Below are 11,926 nucleotides of genomic sequence, written 5' to 3'. Positions count from 1 at the left end.
ATTTCTCACATGCAGCACGACCTCACAGATATGGCAATCCATTACTTCTCACATTCCACAGCTGAAACATTGGCACGGGGCATCCCTTTAGGAGGCTTGGTCCACCTGGTGCTCTGAACATACGGGAAAAGCCAAGAACCTCCCTTTGCTGATCTGCTGGGCTATATGGATAGCCCGTAACTTATCCATTTTTCAAATGAAGAGAACCCACTGGCCTTCGGTCATCCTCTCCACTGTAGCTGATTACAATCTGTTACCTGACGAAGACACTGCATCTACTCCAAGAACTCTCTCCCCGATTCCCATTGATCACTCTAAACCTTGGGCATTTTTTGATGGATCGGCCCAAAATGATGGCTGTGGGGGGGGCGCCACTCTTCATTTAAATGACAGACACTGTTATAAGATTCAAATAAACCTTGGAAGAGGCACTAATAATTATGCAGAGCTCATTACAGCCAAACACATTATACATTTTGCTATACTTAAACAATGCAGACACTTACAGCTTTTTGGTGATTCAAAAGTTGTATGTAATTGGCTTAACAGTGCATCTCATTGCCATGCATTTGCTTTAAGACATATTCTGGAGGAAGCCAAGAGATTGACTATGTCTTTTGAATCTTTTGTCTGTCACCATATCTACAGGGAACAGAACACCATTGCAGACCAACTCTCCAAAGAGGCTGCGCACAGAATAGGAGAGGACTGGTGGATACAGGAGGACACTGACGGCACATATTATCAGTACTATCATCGCCCCTTTGAAGAACATCTTGAATGATGGGCTATATAGCCCATACATATGCAGATAATTTTGTTATTTTCAGTTTTGTAGATACAGACCTTACTGTACATCCTTTGATTATATATAGTATATATTGCTCTCTGCGAAGAGCAAGACATTAATTTTGATCTTTTGAACTGATATAATATCATGCTCCCTGCGTGGAGATAAATAGTTAACAGTGAACTCGACAGGCACACAGCCTGCTTTTGAATATGCTACGGCATCTGCAAAATGTAATTTTCTTAATCATTAATGGAAATTACGACTTTTTCCCAGGGGAAAAAATGACTTGATCAAGAAGGATGTTCAGAGATCACTATCATTATAATTTTATATAGAAGGAAACCATTAACAATTTAAAATTGAAAACTTTAATATTTGGAAATACAGAAGCCCTTACTTTCAACTCTAAAGAGTTTTTTTTAGAAAATTGTAAATAGTGATGGATAAGAGAAATTTGCAAAGGACAAATGAATCTGGAAAATACAAATTTGCAACTCCATGGGATACCTGGTTAACTATGTGGACGAGCCGAAGACAAAAAGAACCATGTGTGTCATGATTTCATACAATATCCTTCAACTTGGATTAAAAAACCAAAATATGGCTTCTTATCATTTGGATTTTTGTCCATATCTGCAAATTTCTAAGCAATTGAGAGTATTAGAATACATATTAATAGCAGTGTGCAACCCATTGTGAGTGTCTGGAGCATCTTCCAAAGCTGAACATCCAAATGATATAAAACTCAAGTATGTGAATGTGATGAAAGGCTAAAATGCTGACATGTTTTTGTTGTTTAATGTAGAAGGAATCTTGCCATTTGGGCTCTAGAGCCCAACCTGCTCTCTCTTATTGCAATCTTTCAGATTTAAATACTGACGTCTACTGGTGGCAGAAATGGCCAAATGGGACTACAATAAAGGACGAAGGTTAGCAAGCAATTGTGAATAGTGTTGCATAACTTGGTTGATTAACTAAAAGTCCTTTGAGTTCTACTTGGCTTGGCGAGAAAATGAGAAAAGTTGGCTTACTGACTTGATAGTCCTCAGTGACATTTGAAGATTTTATTACGATTTGGTGAATAAATAACCTCATCCTTTGTTGAAACTGATTTGGAGCTAATTTTCAGTTGATTTCATAGGGGAACCCATTTCTGATTGTTGTCTACGCATTAGCTTGTGACTGGAAGAGGGGATGTGGAAGTTTTTGTTCCCTTTCTGATAAGAGTTTCCCATTTTTTCTCAGTCTATTCAAAAAGTTTCCCTGAACTTTTTTCTTTTTTAATAATGTATCCAAGGCCATCTGGTTTATGTGTCTCAGTGCCTCTGCGTATTGGAAAGTTCTCTGTATCTATTGCTTTATGTATCTTGGAACGTTTAATTTATGTATATTGTTTAACCGCAGTTGTCATGGTGGCATTTATTGCTCTTAGGCCTTTGCACCACAAGTGGTGCCTGCAAGTCTTATTTCCTCTCAACTGACAGTCATTCCCATCGATCCATGTTTTTAACTCATTCTATCATCTCGGTAACTATAACCAGATGGAGATAAGGTAGGCCCCGTAATATTATTTACTTGGTTTATGTCAACATTTACCATTGTGTGTATCTCGATAACCATAACCAGATGGAAATAAGGTTGGCCCCGTAATTGAATAGTGTGATTAGAAAGTCAAATTATAATATTCTTAAACCAATACTTATTGTATTCTTATACCTATATTCAATGTATTTAAACCTCTTAAAATATGCATCCTTGCATTATAATGCTTCACATAAATATGAAACCTAGTTATCCATTCCCATTCAATGTACTTAATCCTCTTGTCCTACCCGCTGGTGTGTCCTTTGATGGTTTACTATTCACATGAATGTCATATGGCAGGAAGTGAGGTGATGTGATGCTCATGAATGATAAAAGTAGTCGTAGAAGTTCAACAATCTCAAGTAAAGTTTATACAGAATTAGTTTGAGAGTCGATTGAATATGGATTTAGTTCATACCGAAATAGATTCATCTAGGTTTATAGTTAAAGCAGATTTCAACCAACTAATTGAAGATGTGCATCCTTGCATTACCATGTTTAACATATATATCAAACTAACTATTTAAGTGTACGCATCTATGCATCCTTGCACTATCATGATGAGCATAGACATCAAACCAGGTTACTTCAGGTTAATAGTTTATGTTCAATGCATTCTATACATTGTCTAGAACCAGATCATACTCTGGAATGAGGTTCTTTCAGGGTATTTGTTTGTGTTTAATGCATTCAATACACTGTCTAGAACCAGATCAGACTATCCAGAACCAGGTTATTTGTTTATGTTCACTGCATTCAATCCACTGTTTAGATTCCATACATGGGTTACAAGTTTACTCTAAGGCATGGCCATTGAGAAACCTCAATTTGTAAATTAATATAAGTCCCATCACCCTATTTACTGTCCCTAAATTTTTTAATGAAATTAGATTTGAACTGAGTACAAATCCCATCTCGTCACCTCACTTCTTCTACCTAAACTCTTTAGTGAATCTAGAGTCTATCTGCATAGCAACACTGGGTTCTTGGCAGTAAATATTTCCCTTCATTATTGGATAGAGAATATGCAGATCACCTTGACAAGAATGGAACATTCAGGATACCGAAACAAGGTGGTTGAGGAGGCCTGAAGCCTCAAGGTATCTAGCCATCCAAGTATTTTGAGATTAGAATGTTTAGGTGGTTCAATCTTCGTATGGGTTCAGCAACAAAAGATAGACTATGTAGCACTGACCTTACAAATGCACGTTGTGTAGTTTGCTGGGAGATGCATAATGGTTAGGCATGTTATGTGGATTTGCAAACTTGCCAAAACATTTTGGGTCTGGATTGCCGCATAGTACAGGGGTGTCTTTTTCTCTCCTTCACATAGGAAAAGGATTTTTTTTGGGGATCAAATGAATGAGTTGACAAATAGTAGTGGGTGAAAGGTGATAAGATTGATTGGCATATTTTTGTTCTGAAAACCAAGAGAAACAATTGGTCCATTCAGCTTGAGAGAAGTTTTAGCTGTTCAATTTTTCCTCTTTTGAATTCAAAGCACTACAGGTCAGATATATCAACTTGAAGAGACTGGGTACTGCAAACTCAGTTATAAATCATTTCAGTATACATATATACTCTCCATTATTCATAAGGACGTTGATGATTTATTTGGTAAGAAAACCTATTTGTTCTACATAAATGAATTTACGGTTTGGATCTTCTTGCAATGAGTATACCAAACAATCCAATATGTTCCTCACACAGGTAGGTTGCGCTGGTTGCAGATATGATTCACAGTTCATGGTAAACACATTTCATTCAGATGCATTACAACAAACTGTTTTAATGTAGAATAAGGCTTGATATTTGAATAGAGGAATTAATAAGACCTGAAGACTGTCATTGGAGCCTACGTAGTACTGATCAACGGTCTTAAGCCACCCCACGTCGTCGTGTGTCTGGGGGACCAAATGCACATTAAGCTTGCCGTCCACAGGCCCAACTGTTTTATTGTAGTGAATATACACACCATTAATCCCATGCTGGGATAACAATACTGAGCTTACCAGTAACAAAACCAGCGCCCTTAATGCAATAATCATTTTGGTTTCAGAAACAAAATGGCTAAAAGAATGTTAAATTCAGCAAGAAAACTTATCATTCTGTACATAATTTGCTATATGATCTACCTATTTACAATGCTACACATATCCTTTCATCCCCCACTGAACGTAAAAGCACCAGATGCATTTCACAGACACAAAGGCCAAAACATGTCAAACTCAAACCAGAGAACTAATCCTTCAATCTATAAAAGATCCTTTCTATTTATTTACATGACTAGAACGTAATAGATCTATGACATTTTCCAGATTAGGCCTGCATGCATGCACGTTGAGAACATTATTTACTGTTCAAATTGTAGATACCCATCATATCACATTTTGACAGTTACAACCAGTCAAGCAAACGATGGGTTTTATTGCATATATTCTCCTAGAGATCTGCCATAGAGAGGTCCCAGGTTCGCCTCAAGCAGTTTGATAGACATTACAAAGTTACAGATGCCCGAAGTATCACTCACCAAATAGTTAATCATCTCTGAGGAATAGTAAGCATAAATGGACATGAGAAGCCCAGCACTGAACATCTCTACCTTGAAGATCTAGCCTCAAAAAGGGAAATAAAAACCCTCTGTTTATTCTTTTTTACCTATCCACCATGATCAATTTCTTGCTTGACAACTTAGAATCCGAACCAGAGATGCAGCAAAGCAGCTTTACAACGTTGGTATGCTTAGTCTTTCCTAGAAGCTCTATCTCTGCTTGAAATCTCTTTTCTTGGATAGATCGTGGGTTCTCGTTATTCCAGATCCTTTTCACAGCAACAATATTACCATTTTCCAGTGCCACCTTGTAGACTTTGCCAGCATGTCCACTTCCAATAACATGATACTCTGTCAATCCATTCAGAATGTCTGACACTTCAAAGTCAACCATGTGAAAGGATGTGATTTTCCAAGACTCTGTACTTATGTTAACCTGCACGAAAATCTTGTGTCCCTTATGGAGGAAACCTATACCAATCAAGCAGACTACTATGGCCACAATAATAACCAAAATCAATACCCTATGTCTATTTTCCAGATTATATAACCAACAGGGACAGAGCCAGACAAGGGGTTGCCAGACACATTAAGAAAGCTCAACTTGAGGTTATCTAATTCAAGGGGTATTTCCCCTGAAAGCAAATTGTTTGAGAGGTTAAGGCTGTTAAGAACAGGAAACATCCCAAGTGACGCAGTAATTGATCATGTGATCTTGTTGTTGGAAAGGTTAAGCTGAGAAAGACCTTTCCATGATATTATCGTTCTTGGAAACTCCCCATGCAACATATTGTGATAAAGAGAAAGCCACGACAGTGAGGATAAGTTAGTAAGTTCCACTAGGATAGTCCCTGATATATTGTTGTGACTGGTCAGAAACTTGTTGAGAGTCCACAATTGTCCAATGCCAGAGGGAATACTTCAGCTGATTTGATTAATGCGTGTGTAAACTAAAATGGTAGAACGTAAAAGTAGGGTATTGGTCTGTAGTAGGCTCTTGATCTAGTCTAAAAACTGTATGCATATTCGTTGCACAGACAAGATTCCTTTGTGATTTCAGAAATGGAATTATTTACATGTCGTACATGCAAGATTTGGTTGCAGAACTATTTCAAACCAAGTGTTTAGCTATAAAAGACCAAAATGCATATATGTATACTACAAGGAAAAGGAAAACGCCCAACCTATTTACTGATTACATTCACAGCCATACAAAACTCTGTGGAGAATATAACCTCTGTAAATTATGAAGAAAAATTTAAACACTGTAATTCCATGAATTGCATAAATATATCTTAACAAAACGAGAACAAAACAACAGAGTTAGTGTTTATTGTGGTGCCATATTGTGCGAGCTATTCTTGCAATTGATGGCGCATTTGCCTGTGTGCATCCCTTTCATGGATGTGAATTGTTATCTTAAGTATTTTCCTTATTTTCTTTAACAACTTAATGGCAGAGCGCAAACGGTAAAGTGGCATTGATTGTTGTGGCAGGATCCTTGTCTGCATATCTTGTAACATAAGTTCCTATTGCTGAATTTCTTCGCAACACTCATACAACCTTCGTAGGTAGCATGTATTCATACCTGTTGCCATCCAAAAAGGAAACACTGTAAGTGACAATGAATATGTTTGACGATTTTGTTTGAATATTCAAAGTAAATTAAACGATTCCAAACGAGTATAAAATCATATGAAACTAAATGTAATAGCAAGAAAATCTATGTGAAACTTCGTTATGTAGTGAGTGGTGTTTACCATGTGGGTAATTCTGGAAGATAGGTTGTACGATTGGCTAAAGTGTATTATCCTGAATCGAGGCAATTGCCATGTATTTCTCTCACTTAATTTACCCTTTGCAGACCCTTCTAAAAGGCTGACTGGACTCCTTATGGCTTTGTAATAATTTATGATATATTAACTATTCTGTGAAAAAGGCACAATTTTTTTTCTTTAATATGCTATATTCAGGTGTACTCACTGTGCTTGTGCATTTCTGCACATTTTAGGGATTTTGAATAGCAACCATTGCATATAGTGAACACGCTATTCAAACACCATGTATATCTATTGAATCTGAAAGTTCACACAGTCCTTCAGTCCAGGAATATAGAAGAACTATCTGGGGCGAAGCTCATGTTTGTAATAAGAGCTATCTGGGTCCTCCCTCTTGTCAGAAACAGGACCCTGAAAACAATGGCTAGACCATAACAACAATCAGATTCCATCAGTCACACAATAGTGGCCAGATTGCAGACTATCATGTGCAGTTTCTATTTATTTGCAGCCTGACCAACCCATCTAAATGTAGGGATTTGGAAAAGAGGAGTAATTCAATTCCCATTTTCTTTTTGTACAAAGTTAAAAAGAGGAAGATGGAGTATGATGTGAAAGGGGAAAGAATGTGGGCAGTTTCAATATAATTTTAGCCTTAACAACCCATGTAATTTCATGGACTGAAAGGAAGGGCTTTGAATGACCTCGCCTCCTACCTATCCTTAGGTGTGTACAATCAAAATTTGCTCTAAAAATGTGTGCTCACACCATGTTTTGTCTACTAGTATTGTGAGTAGTGAGTTTCTTACGCACCACACATGCAGAATTCAGAGTAGAATGACATATGTTGAAGAGAAATAGGGAGGAGCCTCAGCCCAATAAATAGATAGATCATGAGAACTTGCCCCTACTACAGACTGTGTTCTCCTTGGAAACCAACAGATGTTGATGTTGGAGACATGTTCACCACAGAGGAAATTAGGGGTGAGTGCTTAACAATAGGGCTGACACAACAGGTGTTACAGTCCCTGCCTTCCAAATTTCAGAGGTAAACTCTGTATGTTGACACTTTACCATATTCACTTTAGGGAGGCTGGCATCATATACCTATTTTGAACCCAATCATGAACTCCATGGGTAGCAGTCATACGCCAATGGTGTTGCACATGGCTTACCCAACATGGGATAATATTGGCATTTGCATGGGATGAGTTGACCTAGTAATAAATTTAGGTACAATTCGGTAGCAATGATGAGTTAAACGTTAATTATGTACATGTTAGTAATGCAGTGGAGTTGATCCTAGCTAGGCAACCATCATCATTATACCTGTTCTAGCTGTGTGTGTATGTATATATAAAGTTGGTTGGGTGAAGCTACATATTTATTAGAATCCATTTTGTTTCCACAAGGTTCTGCTATATACCTGCATGCTAGAAACCATGGCTGAAGTAATGTTGGGCTGCATTTTTACAACTAATTATGCACGCACTTACCATTCTATGAACATTGCATGATGTATGATTTGGATATTAAAAGCACATGATTCTAGGAATTAATGAAGCACGGATTGTCTTGAATCTACCAGTTGTGGAAGCCAAGGTTACAACTCATTCGGTGGTGGTTATTGCTAAGGTGACAACCCTTAACAGGGACATTGATTGTTTAAAAGAAGCCACCTGCGTGTAGATTTATAAAAAAGGGTGACTGACACACATGTTGTGACAGCTATGATGGAGAGATGGTGCAGGGTCTTATGTTGAAGGGTATGGTGATACTTAACTCCTCGTAAGTGTAATACATCCTAGAAAGGAGCGAAGCGCGTGATGTTGTCAAAAGAAAGGACGTATTTCTTTTTTAGGCATTCCTTCCTTGAATGAGGAGAATCTGGTTTATGGTCACTAAAGGCTGGCAACAATAAAGGACCATATTTGCATTTCCTGCAACTAACAACCATCATCATTTGTTCCATGATCTAACATGCCTGAGGATTGCTAGGAAGGTGTGACTATTGGTTTATACCTGTTCTAGCTGTCTGTGTATGTATACATAAAGTTGGTTGGGTGAAGCTACATATTTATTGGAATCTAGTTTGTTTCCACAAGGTTCTATTATATGGCTGCATGCTGGAAACCATGGCTGAAGTAATGTTGGGCTGCATTTTTACAACTAATTATGCACACACTTACCATTCTATGAACAGTGCATGATGTCTATAGCATATAGAGCATAAGTGAATAGAAGGATGTTGCATTAGATGTCACGCTAGCAGGTGGACTGTCTTGACTCTACCAGTTGTGGAAGCCAAGGTTACAACTCATTTGGTGGTGGTTATTGCTAAGGTGACAACCCTTAACAGGGACATTGATGGTGCAGGGTCTTATGTTGAAGGGCATGGTGATACTATACTCCTTTCAAGTGTAATACACCCTAGAAAGGAGGGAAGCACGTGAGGTTGGCAAAAGAAAGGACGTATTCTTTTTCAGGCATTCCTTCCTTGAATGAGGAGAATCTGGTTTATGGTCACCAAAGGCTGGCAATGATAGAGGACCATATTTGTATTTCCTACGACTAACAAGCACAAGATACTTTGATAGAAGTGCCACTACTTATCATGAGAGCCTGCTAGCCTAGAGTATATATTCTGAAAATGATCTAGTTTCTCAATATGATTATTGGATACTTTGCTTCATCTAATATAGTGGCATGGGCAAGTTGTGCTTTAACTGCTGTAGATTTTCTACATTGCTGGATAGATCAAGGTATATGAGGGCATGTTGTTGAAGGAAACTCGTGTTGCAGAAGATATGTTGTTGAAGGAAGTTCTTAGCTCTGAAGTACAATAACTCCAAATAAAATTAAAATGAAAGTGAGAGCATTTTTTTGGTATGCCAGAGCAATTTGTCTTCTGATTTGTATGCCAGCCATTTGCACAATATGCTTACTGAACAAGTAATCCAGTCACTCTATTATTTAGCCTAAATTTGCTTTCCTGTGGGTAGCAATGCTGAAAAGTTGACGAGTTTTGCCTTTACAATGCTAGAATTATCTTTATGTAGGAATTCCAGGGATTTTATAACAGTTTTGAAGGTTAGGTGCTGAACTTTACCTCTTTATATGGTGCTCTCAATGGAACAGCTCATGTCTACCCAGATGGAATGCAGTGAGCTTCCCAGAAATTGTTTGATTGTTTGTTTTATGATTTCTTTTCAAAGTATCCTTGTTTTTTATTTGGAATTTCAGATTCCCAAACTATGAGAACACTAACCTAATAATACTTGATCATACAACTCAAAAAAATGAAAATAATGTTCATGGTGCCACTCAAGTAGTCCCTACCACAGGTATGCAATGTGATGCACACTTGGCTCACCCCTTCAATGCTTTTTGTGTTATGAAATTTGGTCATTGGGATTATTGCAGTCACCTCTAACAGAGGTCCCACCAATGGCAATAATAATAAAAAGAAAGCTGGCAATATGCGTAGGACTACATTTGATAAACATGGACAAAATTTTGAAGAAGAAGAAGAGGAGCTACAATTTAGGCCTCCACTGGTTGAGCCTTCAAGGCTGAAAAAACATAAATTTCCTAAGGGTAAGGCTCCAAACCCACCAGTTTTTTCACAAAAAACCCATCGTTTGTCTCCCCAGCTTGAGCCTTCAAATCCTCCAGAGTTTCTGAGAAAAACCCATCAATTTTCTCCTCAAGATTGATCCTCCATTTCTGCCTCATTTTTCAAGAAAAACCCATGATTTTCCCCCCTGGTTGAGCCAACCCAAAGCTTTTCTCATGTGGGAATGAACAAATCTAAAGTGGCCACATCCAATGTCTTGGAAGTTCCTCATAATGAAGATATGACCAACTATGTTAGGACTGAAGATGGCACAAACCCAGATGGCCTATCCACGGACGATCTAAATGCAATGGCTGAAAATTTTATTCATAATTTCAAGCAGCAGCTCATGTTACAGAGGATTCAATCCCGCAACGAAAGGAGGGGCAAATAGCCCAGCCCCATGGAAGGCCTTGGGCTATATCATTGTACTCGGAAATTTTAGGCCGATTGCTTTAAATCGTTATATTTTTCGATTACCAAGAGAGATCCCAGTTAACAAGATACGTATTGGGATAACGCAGGTCCGGGGATAACCATAGAGTCCCGGTAAGTCTCAGGACAATCTCACAGTAGAATAGTGAAATAGGTCTCGGTAGGTATCATCAAAGATATCGGGATAGTCATAGGCGAGGTCTCGGTAGGTATAGGAAATGGACCCGGGCTTCTGAGAATACAAGCAGTGAAAATTAAACAGGACTGAGAGAGCTTGAAAATTAAACAGGACTGAGAGAGACGATGACCTGACCTGGAAGAAATGATGTTGTGCAGATGTTTTCTAAACAACAGCTCCGACTCACGATTTCCAGCTCCGTTACCCGTTCGTGAGATTGTCAAACCAGGCTCCTCTGTCAGTTTGAACACTGCTATACTCTGTGAGATTGATCCAAGAAGGCTGCCGGTAGTTTGATCCAAGAAGGCTCCCGGTAAAGTCATGGAAGCACGGAAACCGCAGAACAGTTGATCGTGCATCGCAGAACAGCTGTGCACCGCAAAACAGGGACCGCATAACTGGGTAGCTACCAAACGGACAGAAGGTACCATATGCATCTTTCTCCGAAAACACAATGCGCCATTACTACTGGAGCTTAAGAATGCATAAGCTTCCGAAGAGAACTGCATGAATTTAGCCGCAGAACAGCCTTCATGAATATCCATGAATACATGACGCCGCTCACTTGCAGAACTGTGTGGTTATGCCCGCTCTATTCCGACGCCACGTGTCAGCATGAGATTGCAGAACTCTGCGGTTGTGCCCGCTCTATTCCCGACGCCACGTGTCAGCATGAGAAACAAAGGGACGACGAAAGTCCCTTTCAAAGGAAGGCCTATCGGCCTAACTAGGAGTGAACCAATTCAAAAAAAACCATTATATATTTTCATATCATTCCAATTATACTTCAATTTTGACCCATCTGGGGGAAAACCAATTCGACAAGAAACAGTTATATATTTTCATATCTTGGATTTTAACACTAGAAAATCCAAGAAATAACATTAAAAGCAACTCCTTCAAAAATCTCTCCAGTGAATTTGGTACAATTTATTTGGCGAGATGGCATTTTTGAGGTGCAAAGACTCTGGCCAATTCTTTATATTTGTCT

General features: G+C 38.5%; 1 pseudogene; it reads left to right on the top strand.

The window, feature by feature from the left end:
• Positions 1-10,020: 10,020 nt before the first annotated feature.
• On the top strand, positions 10,021-10,716 carry LOC149166617 (uncharacterized; annotated as a pseudogene).
• Positions 10,717-11,926: the final 1,210 nt, after the last annotated feature.

Source organism: Pinus tabuliformis, chromosome 5_1, assembly GCF_031772625.1.
Source record: "Pinus tabuliformis cultivar Carrire ecotype Pingquan chromosome 5_1, CPIR1, whole genome shotgun sequence".
Lineage (NCBI taxonomy): Eukaryota > Viridiplantae > Streptophyta > Pinopsida > Pinales > Pinaceae > Pinus > Pinus tabuliformis.
Note: the sequence above shows the minus strand (reverse complement) of the source record. Positions and strands in the feature narration are given on the sequence as shown.